This window comes from Eptesicus fuscus, chromosome 16 (genome assembly GCF_027574615.1).
Source record: "Eptesicus fuscus isolate TK198812 chromosome 16, DD_ASM_mEF_20220401, whole genome shotgun sequence".
Classification (NCBI taxonomy): Eukaryota; Metazoa; Chordata; class Mammalia; order Chiroptera; family Vespertilionidae; genus Eptesicus; species Eptesicus fuscus.
In genome coordinates, this window is record NC_072488.1 from 40,596,963 (window position 1) to 40,613,206 (window position 16,244).

Sequence of the window (16,244 nt, forward strand, 5' to 3'; positions counted from 1 at the left end):
CAAAAGTACCTCAGAAAATAATATTTATTGATGTATCTATTTGTTTATTTTCTATTTAGCCTCAATTTAAAAGGTGAAAAATAAATAAATAAAAGATGAATCATGAAGATCTGAGAAGGAGAAAATATGGAGTTTTTTGTGATGCCAGATAAGGATGGTAGTCCTAAAATTCAAAATAATACTTTAAGCACACACCCACACATCTTTTTAAATTAATAAATACATTTCAGACACTTTCATTCAGCATAAAATATGTATCATTTTAACTAGAAACACACATCCTTTTGAAATATTAACTATTCAATAATTCATGGAAGCTAAATAATAAAATGTGTTCTATTAAAAAATAGAACACGCATATATTATTTCTACATCAACTGGAGAACTTAAAATTCTGGGTATGTCATTACAAAGTAAAGCAGATTTCAGCAAAATCAAGCTTCATAAGACAATTTGGAAGCACTCTACTTGCTTCTGCTTGTTCCCAACACCAGATGTACAGGTCACCCCATCCAAGAATCTATGGGCATTACCTGGAGAGTCTTTCAAGCCAAAACGTAAAGAAAGCAAAATAACTGTGAGAGGAGCTAACTCACATTGTAGAATGAGAACGATACACATCTTCTCCAGCTGACCTGGGGAGAAAGGCACACAGCCAGCATGGAGTTCTGACAGCCAGTTCCTCCTCCGCTGTGGTCAAGATCACAGCCCGACCCTATCTGGGCACTTAGTCTCCTTACGTGTGTCTCATGATCATGAAACTTTTGTCCTTTGTCATCATCACTGAAATGTCAGTTTGTTTAAAACATCTTACAAATAGATGATTATTTCAAAAACTAGAAGCCAGGTGCATAAAGATTTGTATAAGAATGGGCCTTCCTTACCCTGGCTGCCAGCACCACCTTCACTCTGGCTGGAGCTGCCTTTCCACCTTCCCACACTGCCCAGAGGCCCGGAGCAGCTGGGGCGGTGTAGAATGCCCCCCGCCACTCAGCACCTGCATATGCAAACTAACCAGCCATCTTTGTTGTGTTAATTTGCATACTCACTCCTGATTGGCTGGTGGGTGTCGCTAAGGTATGGTCAATTTGCATCTTACTCTTTTATTAGTGTAGATTCTTTTAGCCTTTTCATTCAAGGTGGTACAGTGAGGCAATGCTTTGACTCAACACCCTGCCCCATAAAGAAAGCAATAGTAAAGCTAAAGACAGAAAAGCAAAAATAAAAGCTTGGGCTCAAAAACCAGATAAAAATCTCCATAGACCAGAAAAGAACATAAATGAGAAGCAGTGAACTGGACTGCAGCTGCAGATCCATTGGGGTGGTGTCAGAAGTAATGCCCCCAACAACTTGAAAAGGCCCCCACTGGCCAAAGATGGGACAATTAGGACATCCAAAAACATAATATCTACAAAATTTGAAACACAGAGTTAATATAAAAACATTTTTAAATTATGAATTAAATTAATGAAAAGATAATTTTAAAATACTAAAAAAATAATACTTAGCAAGTTTAGTCACATTTTGAGAATGCTAAAGAACCCAACTCATTATTCTGAAGGCTGGAAAACAAAAGAAAGTCAAGTACTTACTCAGCTATTCCTATACAAACTGTACCTCAAGGTAACAATCATTGAAGAGGGAAAATTCCCACCTATGAAGCGTTCTTGCCAAAAACAAAAAATCAAACCCAAATCTCGGAAAATCATATCAAATCTATCCCCATTTTACAGATAATAAAGGAGGTGAAAAAACATATTAAACCATATCATGGAGAAAAAGAGAAGCTTTTCAGTACATCAGTTTTCTTGATAAACAAATTGTAAGAAAACAGGAAGGGAAATGTCAAAACTTTTAATATATTTGATGGTTTTGAGATGTAGTGCTTATGCTTGAAAAAGGTCCCTACTAAATAAAGTATTTACTGATGAAATTGTGCAATGTCTAATTTTACTTCAAAATAATCCATTGGGAGGGAGAAGGGGTAATAGAGGAAATGAGACAGATCAGATGCTGAGAACTGCAGAAGTTACATCACTAGTTGATATAGAGAGATGGGGGAGGGGGAAGACTGCTCAGACACAAGGGGGCTTTCACTGAATCTACCCACCGTAGGTAGTCAGTGTAGTTCAAGGACAAGCAGCATCAGGATCACCTGCCTGCTTGTTACAAATGTGGAATCTCAGGCCGCACACCAAACCTCCTCAATTCAGAAACTGCCCTGAACAAGACCCCTTGGTAACTTGTGCACAAAGTAAAGTTTAAGAAGTACTTTCGTAGATCACTTTGACAGAAATTATTATCCTTCAATCCATGAACTATTGTGCTACTCCATTTATTTAGGTCTACCCTAAAGGCTGTCATTCAGTTGAAAATATTTTCCGATTTTTATTGTTATTTCTTCCTTGTCTCATGGATTATTTAGGAATACATTTCTTAATTTCCAAATATACGGAAATTTTCTGGTAATCTCTGTAGATAATTATCTGGTAATCTCTGTAGTTAATTATCTGGTAATCTCTGTAGTTGTGATAAGAGAATGTCTTCTGTTTCATTTCAAGTACCTGAAATTAGCTTTTATGGCCCACTATTAATTTTAAAAAAATATTTTCCCATATGTGGTTGAAAAGAATTCCACAGGCATTTGGTGCAGAATTCTATGTCAATTATGTCAAGTTTATTAATTATGTTACTCAAAATTACAACCACCGTTGCAATTGTTTTTCTGCTTGTTCTATCACTTACTGAGAGAGGTGTGTCAATAGCAACTAAGAGTGTCCATTTCTCTATTACTTTTAATTTCTGTCAATTTTGCTTTATACATTTGAGATTATGTTATTACATACAAAAGTAGAATTGTCACATCTTCCTGTGTATCAAACCCTTTATCATCCTTTTACTGTCAACTTTTCTGTATCCTTATGTTTTAGATGAATCTCATGAAATTTTCATACAATTGACAATTTTAGTCCATTTATAGTTTACCTAATGCCTGATTTTTTTTAAAGTCTACTGTCATACCCAGTACGCTTTACCTGTCCTGCCTATGCTATGGTTCTTTTCTTTCCTACCTTTCTGATTTGATTGAAACACCATTTATGTTTCTCTCCCATTAGAAGTTATGTACTCTTTTAGCAGTGACTTTGGATAGCAACACCTATCAAAATTATTCTCTGATGAACAAAAGGCCTTAAAATACTTTTTTAAAATGTTTTTATTAGTTTTAGAGAGAGAAGATGGGAGAGGAAACATTGATGAGCGAGAAACATTGACCAGCAGCCGCCCGCACGCCCTTTATGGGGGATCAAGCCTGCAACCCGGTCATGTGCTCTGGCCCAGGAATCAAACTGGGGACCTCTTGGAACATGAAATGATGCTCAACCAACTACCGGCTGGGCAGAACAGTTTAACTGCATGTATCTGTCCCTAACAATGTATGTGACATTTTGTCATGTATTTTACATATTTTATTCATTCATTCACTCATTTATTCATTCATTTAAAACCTCACAAGACAGCTCTGGCTATTATGGCTCAGTTCGTTGGGTATTGTCCCATGCACCGAGGGGATGACAGTTCAATTCCTGGTGGGGGCATATGCCCAGGTTTTGAGCTCAGTCCTGGTTGGGGGCAGCTGATCAATGTTTTGCTCTCACATCAGTGTTTCTCTCTCCCTCTCCCTTTCTTTCTCTCTAAACATTAAAAACTATTTTTAAAAAACCTCACAATGCATTATTGTTATTATTGTTGTTTTACATAATGAATATTAACTTACATTTACTCATATAGTTTCTTTGGGGATGGGGAGAAGGTCTTTGTTCTTCCCTTCATCTCCAGACTTACATCTGGATTCATTTTCCTTTTGTGTAAAGAAAATCCTTTAGAATTTCGTTCTGTGGGAGTCTGCTAATGACAAATTTTCTAAATTTAGTGCTTGCCCAAAATGTCTTTATCTTCATTCCTGAAGGGTATTTCAACAAGCTTAGAATTCTAGGTTGGTAATGATCTTTATTCAGGACTTTAAAATATGATTCCATTGCTTTCTAGTTATAACATTTCTGTCAGTTGTCAGTTTAATTGTTACTTCTTTGAAGGCAATCTATCATTTTTTTAAGCCTGGTTTTTTTTTAACCTTAATTTCAGTAATATTGCCATAATGTGCCTAAATATAATCCTATATAATAAAAGCCTAATATGCTAAGTGTCTGGTGGTCCGTTCAAACAATCAAAGCATAATATGCTAATGATATGCTAAGGTCCCTCAACTGCCTGCTGTGATGTGCACTGATCACCAGGGGGCAGACAGTTGACCAGTCGACCAGTCGCTATGATGTGCACTGACCACCAGAGGGCAGACACTCTGACCAATAGGTTAGCTTGCTGCTGGGGTCCAGCCAGTCAGGACTGAGCAAGATGGGCCGGACATGCTCTGGAGCCCTCCCGCGGTCCCTCCCCATCTGGCCAGCCCAATCATGCACCAGTGGGCCTGTGCCCTCTTGCAATCCGGGACCCCCTTGGGGGATGTCGGAGAGCCAGTTTCGGCCCAATCCCACAGCATAAAAGGCTAATATGCAAGTCAACTGAATGGCGGAATGTCCAGTTGCTATCATGTGCACTGACCACCAAGGGGCAGATGCTCAATGCAGGAGCTGCCCCCTGATGGTCAGTGCACTCCCACAGGGGGAGTGCCACTCAGCCAGAAGCTGGGCTCATGGTTGGCAAGCGCAGCGGAGTCCCGCCTCCACGGCAGCACTAAGGATGTCCGACTGCTGGCTTAGGCCTGGGGAGCAGGCCTAAGCCGTCAGTCAGATATCCCCTGAGGGCTCCCAGACTGCAAGAGGGTGCAGGCCGGGCTGAGGGACTCCCCCTCCACCCCCCTGAGGGCAAGAATTTCATGCACCGGGCCTCTAATTTTATTTATATTTATCTTGTTTCAGATTTGTAGGTATTCTTTGGGACTTGATGAATTTCATTCTTTCTTCTCTCCTTATAGAACTTCAATTACACATCAGTTAGAGCTTTTCACTTCACCTTTCCTGTCTTTTGCCCTCTATTCTGATTATCCTTTTTGTTTCTCCATGTTTCATTCTGGATATTTTCTTTAACCCAGAAGGCAGTTTACTAATTCTCACAACAGCTGTGTCAATCTGCCGTTAAACCCAACTACTGAGATCTTCCAATGTCATCATTAAATGTCCTGTTCCAGATTTCTATTTGGTTTTTGTTTTAGTTTCCACATTGGCCAAATTTCTCTATCTTGCCCTTTACCACCTTTACCAAAGTAAATATGTTTGCTTTGAATTCTACAGCTGATAATTCTAACATCTGGAGCCCTGTGAGTCTATTTCCAATGTGTTGTTTCTGTTGGCTTTCATTCATGTCTCCTGTCTGGATATTTTTTATTATGCCCTAAATATTATATTTGCAAAATTCCTTGTAGAGGTAATTTGAGGCCTTGCATAATGATGTTTCTACAGAGGGGATTTATGTTTTTTTCACTGGGTGCCTAGAAATACCAGCACTCTGGATCCACTTCCCATCCACCTTTCTCTGCACCCACACTGCAACCCTTTGGAGTCCCAACTCAAAGTGGGGGGGTGAAGTACTAGAACTCTTCTCCACCGTGGTGGGCCCTGGACAACAATCCCTGTTGTGTTAGTTTCATGAAGCATCAAAACTATTGCATGAGCCCTAACCGGTCTGGTTCAGTGGATAGAGCGTCGGCCTGTGGACTCAAGGGTCCCAGGTTCGATTCTGGTCAAGGGCGTGTACGTTGGTTGCAGGCACATACCCAGTAGGAAGTGTGCAGGAGGCAGCTGATCGATGTTTCTCTCTCACTGATGTTTCTGACTCTCTATCCCTCTCCATTTCTCCCGGTAAAAAATCAATAAAATATATATATATTTTTTAAAAAATATTGCATGAGGTCCTGGCGGGTAGCTCAGTGGGTTAGAGCATCGTCCAGATACACTAAGGTTGTGGGTTCGATCCCCGGTCAGGGCACATACAAAAATCAACCAATGAATGCATGATCACTTGACACCCCAGACTTTATCTCCAAGAAAAGGAAAAAGCAACCTCAGATCCAGGATCACCTCTCTGAGCCTTGCTTTATCTATAAATCCAAGCCTTGGAGTTCATTACTACTTTGTTCACTTTCTAGAATCTTTAAAGCATTCTTGACTATTTGTTTGCTAGTTTTGGTTCAGCTCTTCAAGTTGGACTCAGCAAGAGGGACAGTCCAAGTGACTCTGTCTACCATTATTAAAAGCAGAAGACAAATATAATTTCCTCCTTTCTTTTCAATCTTAAATAAGAAAAATTAGGAAAACAAAAAGTTTTCTAATTCCTTCGATTTCCAAGTGGTTTCTCAATTTATAATTAACTAATCTAAAGTAACAAAATACTCATTTGACCAAAATAGTGTCTTTTAAAAATGTTGATTTGGGTACTACTAAATGGTTATATCAGACTATAACTTCCATATTCTTCAAAATCTTAAAACTGTGTTTCATAGCCACAAAGATTATCATAGTTGCTATAACTATAGATGTACACCCTTGTAGTTTTTTCATTGAGATTATGATTTTTTTAAATGGGTTAAAGAGTTTTTTAAAATGGGTTAAAAATATTTCAAAGCTTGCTATAACTTTTTTAAACTTTTCAAAATGATTATGTAAGTTTATCAGCCCAAGCACTATCTAAATAAAAATTGTCATTTTTCTCCCATGATAATTTTTCCATTTTTACTGGACTCAAATTTTAAACATTTAAAGAAATTCAATCTAAAAGAAAAATATATTTTAAAAAAACACAAAATAAATGAAATATATATATTGACCAAAAAAATACTGCTTTTTTGAACCTCTTTAAATTAGCATTTGAGACTGAGAAACTGCTTTTGAACCTTTTAAATCTATTCACCGTTTAACAAACTTTTGTTAAGCACCAACTATATGTCAAACACATAAGTATATTGCTAGGTTCCTTTTAAGAATATGACAGACTCTTGTTCATGCAGTTTGCTGAATTATATGTCATATTAAACATTAGTGTCTACAACATAATCAGTGAAAAGGATATTTCCCAGCTCTCCGTGTAATGTGTCTTTCTAAGACATCCTTGAGCCCTGGCCAGTTTGGCTCAGTGGATAGAGCATTGGCCTGCTTACTCAAGGGTCCCAGGTTCGATTCCGGTCAAGGGCATGTACCTTGGTTGTGGGCACATACCCAGTAGGGAGTGTGCAGGAGGCAGCTGATCGATGTTTCTCTCTCATCGATGTTTCTAACTCTATCCCTCTCCCTTTCTCTCTGTAAAAAATTAATAAAATATGTTTTTTTAAAAAGACATCCTTGAAATTTCACTCAATATCTGCATTATCTTCTTCATAAAAAAACGGATAATGCAATTGATAGTAAATGACATCAACATTCGTTTTTATTCACCCAGTAAAAATTATCACCTGGGGCCAGAATTTTTCTAAAGCAGGTCTAGGACTAATTGGAACTTCAAATCTCTACAGCAGGAATGATACTGAATGAGGATCATAGTATTAAAGACAGAGATGCAACCCCTTTTTATAAATGAGGAAACTAAAGTTGACTGAGAATAAAAGAAATGTTTAAGGTTCATAGGTTGATGCTTAACCGTTGAGCCATGCTGGCTACATAGTTTTAAAGAAGAAACTAAATACATCTCACACAAATCTCCCTTGCATTGGAACAACAAAAACGCTTCCCCTCACCCCCAAAAAAAATGTTTCAAAGGGAAGGAATAGTGGGAATAATTTCTCTCTCCTTGTTCTTCATTTACAGCAGACACTGGCAGCCAGAGGCCAAGCGCAGGAAGGTTATCAGCCGTGTTCCAGGTCTCAGTTCCTATCAGTACCCCTGGCACATCTTATTTGCGTGCTGTTAAAGGAAGCTGGCCATACACCTCGTTACGAGCAAAAAAACTTCCCTATTTCCAAAACATTCATTTCCACTAAGAGTCAAGTAACGTAAGGTTCACACATATATCTAAAAGCAATGATAATGTTGCCAACAAGAAATAAAATCAAGCCTGGCTGGTGTGGCTCAGTGGTTGAGCATCGACCTATGAACCAGGAGGTCACGGGTCAATTCTCGTGGATCCCCAGTAGGGAGCATGCAGGAGGCAGCCGATCAGTGATTCTCTCTCATGAGTGATGTTTCTATGTCTCTTTCCCTCTCACTTCCTCTCTGAAATCCATAAAAATATTAAAAATAATAAATAAGTAAATAAATAAATAAATAAAATCAAGAAGGGCTGAGGCTCCAAGTACAACTGGGAGGTCCCCAGCTCAACAGGGAAAGAAACACAACTGCGGTTCTTCCATAAGAATAACCCTCCAGGAATAAGAACAAGATCCTGGCTTTGCCTAACACTCCGCACTCTGGGCAAAAGCAACCTTCCCAGTGTGGTTCAGTGGGTAGGGCGTCGTCCAGAACACAGAAAGATTGCCAGTCATCAATGTTTCTCTCTCTCTCCCTCTCCCTTCCTCAGTCCAGAAAAAAAAAAATCTTAAAAAAAAAAAACAGCAACCTTTAGAAGTTTCCAGATAGGCTAAATATATTTTTGTCTAAAAATCAAAAGAAAATATTTTTAACTATTATGTTGAAACATATTTGAGAGAAAGGGGAAACTGTATTTTCTCCTAAGCAGATTTCAAATATCTGTACAAAATAATAAAGTAACGAATGTTTGTTACCAAATCACTACCTCGTGATTATTTCACATTTTTAGTTGGAGCTGTGTATCACATAAAGTATGTAGCTTGGAACTAAGCCATTGTAACTTTATAGGAATGGGATGAAATCTTCAAAGAGACTCACATTACTTAAAATCTGCTTGCAAGTGATCTTTTAAAAGAAAAAGGAAAACAAACTCTTGTCTATGAACAAGATCTCCAAACTCAATTTTTCCCTAAGAATGCTCTTTGAAACAGGCTATCAAAAGGACGACTCCTTTCCATTGTTCCATGACATTTAAAATCTCTGTTCACAAGTTCCTTACTAAACAAGGTTTTCTTAGTATCTGTCTTGGGTCCTTTTTTTTGTAACCTTTATAAATAGGAAATAATTGATAGGAATCTTGACTAAAGAAACTGAACTAAAAGAAACTGTGACTAAAAGAAACTGAGAGCGAACTTTACAATATGGTTTTGGTAATAGTAAAGCATAAATTTAATTTTTACACTAGGGTAACATACACTTAGTGATGAGTTGTGTTGGGGTCTCATCTGCTTTAGTTAAATGTCAAGCTTTAATCGCTATCTTTTTTTTTTTCTCCCCATCACCCATTAAATCTAGAATAGCTTTCACTTTTTTGTATACACAAAAGCAAACCTAGGAAAGCTTCTATGTTCTTTTGCTGCCACCCAGTGGTTCAAATTAGTAAATGCAATAGTGACAAATCTAACATGGAAGAGACATGAGCATACCTTTAAGAAAATCCACTGTATGAAAATTCAAACTATTAAAAGTGATCAATTTTAAGGGAGTAGTTATACTCTAAAGGTTTACTTTGTTTTGGTAAATACTGAACAAAGATGCCCATTCGCCCACCCCCACCACAAAACACAATTCAAGCAAGAATGGGAGCACTTCACTTTTCATAGTCTCAGAGGCTGGCTGGGGATCAGCACATAGTAGGCACTCAGTAAACACTTGTTCATTTCAACCAACTCTATCTTCAAACTGTTGCATTAAAATGCCTCTTATAACCAAGAGAAGCAATACAAACAATGTATTTGCTGTTGAGCATATAAGTGGGTCGATCCTAGGCTAAAAGAGCGTATTTTAAATATTAGTGAGCTATCACCAGGTGGGGCGAGTTTCTTCTCCTCATTTCCTAGAAAGAGCGTGTCTTACGTGGCCAGGAGGAAGAGTAATCGATAAGTTCAATCACGTAACTTGAGGAAAGAATTCTTTTTGAGGAATATACCTGGGTGTATCAACAGCAGGCTTCTTACAGAGCTTTAAGATGGTCCGAGTTGCAGGGTAACTTGTCCAACCTGATCCGGATGGCCAGGATGCCTTGCCCACGGCCGGCCCCAGCAATAGAGCAGCCCATCGGGAATGGGATGCGGCTCCAAACCGCGCTTCGGTGTCGGTGCACAGTGTCCACTGACACCACCCAAACCAAAACTGAACGCAGCTGCAGGATGTGCGAGTTCGGGGCAGGCTGGCCAATGGCACGCAGCATCCGGGCTGCCCCATCCTCCCCTTCGGCGAAGCCTGCTCCGTCTCTGGGCTCGAGAGAGGCTGAGCGCGAAGCCGGCGATGAAGGAGCGGTCTCCAGGACGGACTCGGATCGTCCCAGCCTCCCTGTGTCATCCCCACGAGGCCTAACCTCCCCGAGCCACGGTCACCTTAAAACGAAAACAGTAAGTGCCCACCTCCCTCCGCTCCTGTAGATCACAACTGAGGTTACACAAGGCCTGGCTCAGTCCCGGTTAGGACTTGGTGTCAGCTGCCGTAAATGCACACACCCTCACACACAGTCAGTGCCTGACATTAATACACACACACAAAAGCAACTGCCATGCGGAGAGGGAGGGATGACTGCAGAATCTTTTTATTCAGCAGTAAATGATATTTTAAATAGAATAATCTAGGCTCGAAAATACTAGTACAAGGGGATAAAAAGAGTAACATTAAGCCTGGATTCCAGCTATAAAAATGACAATCCAGTGGGACTATTAAGATATTACGTATTCCACTTTAGTCAACTTTATCTTGCGAAAAGGCAAACACATTTAAAACAATTGGGAAGGAGAGCATTAAAACAATGCCTGAATACATTCAATTGTGCTTCTCAACTCACATATGCACAAACATTTCTTATTTATCTCTGACAAAAATATATATTTGTGAAAAATGATTCCAATACTTGGCCTTGTAGAACTGTGAATGTATTGAAGATGTCTTCCAATATGCATGGGAATCTAAGGAATGTGAAGATGCATTTTCAACGGAAGCCCATGTCTTATTCTGAATCAAGTGTTCGAGTTGCTAGTTTCTCAGGTGCAGTTCCTAGTTCCACACCAATTTTATCACTAAGAAATTCTTTCTGTATCTCCTTTGGTCACTTAAATCATTTTTACTTTAAACTTCTATGAAAAACATATGGCAGAACTACAAATAAAAGCTTTTAAAATAAATCATATTACCACCAAATGCTGGCAAGAATGTAAAACAAGAACTCTCACCCGTTGCTGGTGAAGATACAAACAGGTACAGCCGCTTTGGAAAACAGTTTGGTGGTTCCTTATAAAACTAAGTATTCTCTATCCAGCAATCACACCCCTTGGTATTTATCAAATGAACTGAAAACTTACGCCCACACAAAAACCTGCACACAGATGTGTATAGCAGATGTATCCATAACTACCCAAACTTGGAAGTAACTAAGATGCCCTTCAGTAGGTGAGTGGATAAATAAACTGTGGTACATCCAGAAATGGAAGATTATTCAGCGCTAAAAAGAAATGAGCTAGCAAAGCCGTGAAAAGTCATGAAGGAACCTTAAATGCATACTGCTAAGTGAACAAACGCCAATCTGAAAAGGCTATATGCACGTTCTGGAAAAGGCAAAAACTCTGGAGACGGTGGTTGCCAGGGTTTGGAGGCAGGAAGGATGAACAGGCATAAGAAAGAGGATTTGGGGGTTAGTGAAACTATTCTGTATGACACTATAATGATGGAGAAATTTGTCCAAACCCATAGAGTGTACAACAAACACCAAGAGTGAACCCTACATCAATTATACTTCAACTTAAAAAAAAAAGTGTAAACTATGGACTCTGGGCGATAATGATGTGTCAATGCAGGTCCATCAATTGTGCATGTTACTCTGGAGAGTGATGTTGCTAGTGGCAGAGGTTATGTGTGTGTCGGGGGCGGCGGGGGGGGGGAGGGGGGGGCGGGCAGGGGCCTGTCCAGGAACTCTGTACTTTCTACTGGGAATCTAAAACTGCTCTTAAAAAATATATATTAATTTATTTAAAATTACATGTAAGGGGCCCACCTGGAGTAGCTCAGTTGGTTGAATGTCATCCTGTGCACCACAAGGTTGCTGGTTCCATTCCCAGTCAGGGCACATCCAGAAGGCAACTGATTTCCAATGATATGCATTTAGGCAACAGAGTGCAGCTGGGTAACTTCAAATAACAACTTGCGTTAAAATAAAAATTTTAGTGTCCATAATTAAGAAAACACCATTAGTTTAGTCTTTACTAGTGTTCTCTACAAGTTAAAAAGCTGATAGATAAAAATCTAGGAATTCCAACACCTTAAACCCTAATTTTAATTGTTCTCAGGACAAATTCTAAAGATTTTACATTTTGCTACACTTCTGAAGTATATAATTTCTGATACTGAACAATCCATTTCCATTATAGTCTAGTCAGATAGCAGTGAGAAAACTGATCTTGAAAAAATATATAAGCATGTTTGCTATGAACGAGCCTCTTTTTGTGAGAAGTAGGTACAATAAAATCCCTCCTCCAATTCAGTTTTAAGACATTCAAGCAAAGATCACACACACTATCACTTACATATAACCCTATTACAATGTCTAACCTTATCCTATCTAATAATAGAGTAACATGTAAATTACCATCACTCCGCTATGCCCATGATTGGGCAGCGGGAGGCTGGGGGGCGGGACTCAGGGTGGCCTATCTGGCCATTGAGAGGCACGGATCCGCTGCCACTGAGGGGAGCTACCCTGCTGTTGAGAGGCACAGGGGGTGGGACTCCCTCCCCCTGTGCCTCTCAACAGCCAGATCCCTGGCTGCTGAGGGGGCCTGCCGCGGACACCCAGCTGCGCCTCTCAATAGCAGGGTAGCCAGGTGTCGCGGCAGCCCCCCTCAGCGGCCATTGAGAGGCACAGGGGGCGGGAGTCCCGCCCCCTGCACCTCTCAACAGCAGGGTAGCCTCCCTCAGCGGCCGTGGATCATCAAAAGTGGGGGAGCTGGGTGCCTCTCTGCTCCGGCACTAGGCCTTTCAGAAGCCTCCGCCGAGCAGGAGGCTTCTGAAAGGCCTGGTGCACCAGCGGACAGGCACCCAGCTCCCCCGCGAAAAGCAAAAGTGTGTAGGGGACCCTACACGTGCATGATTCAATCATGCACTGGGCCTCTAGTCTTAAATAACATTAGGAAGTTAAAAAAAAATTATTTTTTTTTTTTATTTAGAGAGGGAAAGGAAGGAGAGAGATTTGTTGTTCCACTTATTTATGCATTCACTGCTTGCTTCTTGTATGTGCCCTGACCCGAGATGGAACCTGAAACCTTGGTGTCAGGATGACGCTCTAGCCGACTGATGAGCTGCCCAGCCAGAGCTAAAAAGCATGGAAAGCAGATTAGAAAGAGAGCCACTTCCAAATAAGAATTCTCATTTTCTGGCGATCTCTGGAATGTAACTTGTCTAAAATTAAAATGAAAAAGTAAACTGGGCCCAAATTTAGGAAAATGATTAAATGCCTACAGACATTTTTACATAGTATTTTTTAGACAATGACATATTTGCTACTAGACTTAGCATTTTTATGTTATTTCCCCATCACTGAAGTATTTTTTTTACCTAGCATTTCAAAAACTAAATAACTGGCATTCACTGGGTTATCTGGGTGTCATACTGTTGCTTTGAACAAATTTTTTTTTTTAAATATATATTTTATTGATTTTTTTACAGAGAGGAAAGGAGAGGGATAGAGTTAGAAACATCAACCAGCTGCCTCCTGCACACCCCCTACTGGGGATGTGCCCGCAACCAAGGTATATGCCTTTGACTGGAATCGAACCTGGGACCTTTCAGTCCACAGGCCGACGCTCTGTCCACTGAGCCAAACCGGTTAGGGCTGAACAAATTTCTTATTTTTTTTAAAATATATTTTATTGATTTTTTCACAGAGAGGAAGGGAGAGGGATAGAGAATTAGAAACATCAATGAGAGAGAAACATCGATCAGCTGCCTCCTGCACACCCCACTACTGGGGATGTGCCCACAACCAAGGTACATGCCCTTGACTGGAATCGAACCTGGGACCTTTCAGTCCGCAGACCGACGCTCTATCCACTGAGCCAAACCGGTTAGGGCTGAACAAATTTCTTATTTTTTACTAAAGAAATTACATGCATGACAAAACAAAAAAACGGTGATCCCACTTAACCACTGCTCATGTGAGGGATTATCACTTTTACATCATTTCTGTCTTTAATTCTGATGGTTACTTCAACGCATACCGACATTGATATTTCACTGTGACTCCTCACCCTAAAAATGAGGGTTTTATTTATACTAATCCCCCTTCCAGCTTTTGATGGAAGATTTAAAAAGAATAATATAGCTATTACCTTTACAACTTAAACTTATGACCATATCCATCCACCAATGTTGTGTGGTGTCTGCATTTTTCACCCTCTGAGAATGCCCCCTGCTCTTTACATTGTCAAGGTTAATTTTGTTTACATTCTCATATTCAGTGTAATCCACTGGTGGATTCTAAAAGCCAAAAACCAATAAGCAACCTTTAGAAGAGAAAATTACACTGGGCCTAAATCATTAACAGTGAGAAACCCACTTCTGAGTTCTCTGATACATAACTTTAAAAGAAGGAAACTGGCCCAGCTGGTGTGGCTCAGTGGTTAAGCATCCACCTGTGAACCAGGAGGTCATGGTTCGATTTCCAGTCAGGGCACATGCTTGGGTTGCAGGCTCAATCCCGTGTGGGGTGTGCAGGAGGCAGCCAGCCAATCAATGATTCTCTCTCATCATTGATATTTCCATCTCTCCCTTCCTCTCTGTAATCAATAAAAACATTTTTAAAAATAAATAAAAGAAAACTGAATAGCACACTATAAAGAATTTGAAAAAAATAAGATATTTTTTAAATCTATCCAGATGAATTCAATATGAGATTTTTTTAAGTGGTATGGCCTCATCCAAGAGCATAAATTACATACAACTTATGTCAAATACTTTACGTATTTATTTCCATTATTTGAACTTGACTGCTGCATTTTATTAGGAAAAGAACTCATAGCACATAATATAGGCTTGGGGAAAAGCTACTCTTCTTGGAAACTTGACAGGGTTTTCTTTCTTTCCGGGAAATTGGTTTCTTCAAACCCAGAAAACGAAGCTTAAAAGTGGGCACCCTCCATCGTCACTGACAATGTCTGCTAGAGGTCCAAATGTTTCATCTTAAAAAGAACAGACCCTTGCCGAAACCGGTTTGGCTCAGTGGATAGAGCGTCGGCCTGCAGACTCAAGGGTCCCAGGTTCGATTCCGGTCAAGGGCATGTACCTTGGTTGCAGGCACATCCCCAGTAGGGGGTGTTCAAGAGGCAGCTGATCGATGTTTCTCTCTCATCGACGTTTCTAACTCTCTATCCCTCTCTCTTCCACTCTGTAAAAAATCAATAAAATATATTTAAAAATCAATAAAATATATTTTTAAAAAAAAAAAAAAAACAGACCCTTGACATCTCAAGGTCTAAGTCTTGAGATCTTTGCCCAAATTCAAAACTACTCCTGGATAAGTTCACACAAGTTTCTGGTTTTCTTTAGAATTCCATTCTTATCTTGTGTTGTAAAGTTTCTTATACATACTTCCACACCCAAGTTATTCTTCTTTTTAGCTCCTCTCATTTAATGGCCACTGGATCAGCCAAAACGAAGTACCACAAAACGGGTGGCTTACACAATGGAAAGGGATTGTCTCACAGTTCTGGAGAGCAGAAGGCTAACATCACCGTGTTGGCAGGGCTGGTTCCTCCTTGAGGGCTTTGAGACCGAATCTGTTCCATGCCTTTCCCCTAGCTTAATTTTCGGCATCCCTTGGCTTAAAGCATTACCAATCTGTCTTCACCTTCATATAACGTTCTCCCTCTGTGCTTGTGTATGTTCAGATGCCCTCTTTTTATAAGGGACACGTGTCATATTGGATTAGGGCCCCCCTAAAGATCTCACCTTCACTAACTACATCTGCCAAGACCCTACTTCTAAATAGGGTTACATTACAAGGCATTGAGTGTTAGGACTTCAACATATGTATTTTTGGAGAGGGGAACAATTCAACCCATAGCGGCCATTTTTCACATGATAAAGCTTGATATTTTCCAATCACTGCATATTGTTTGAATAAGCTGGATTTGCCATGCCTCCTGGAATACAGGAGGAGCTCAATAAACACTTTTTGACTGAATGAGTGAATAAATG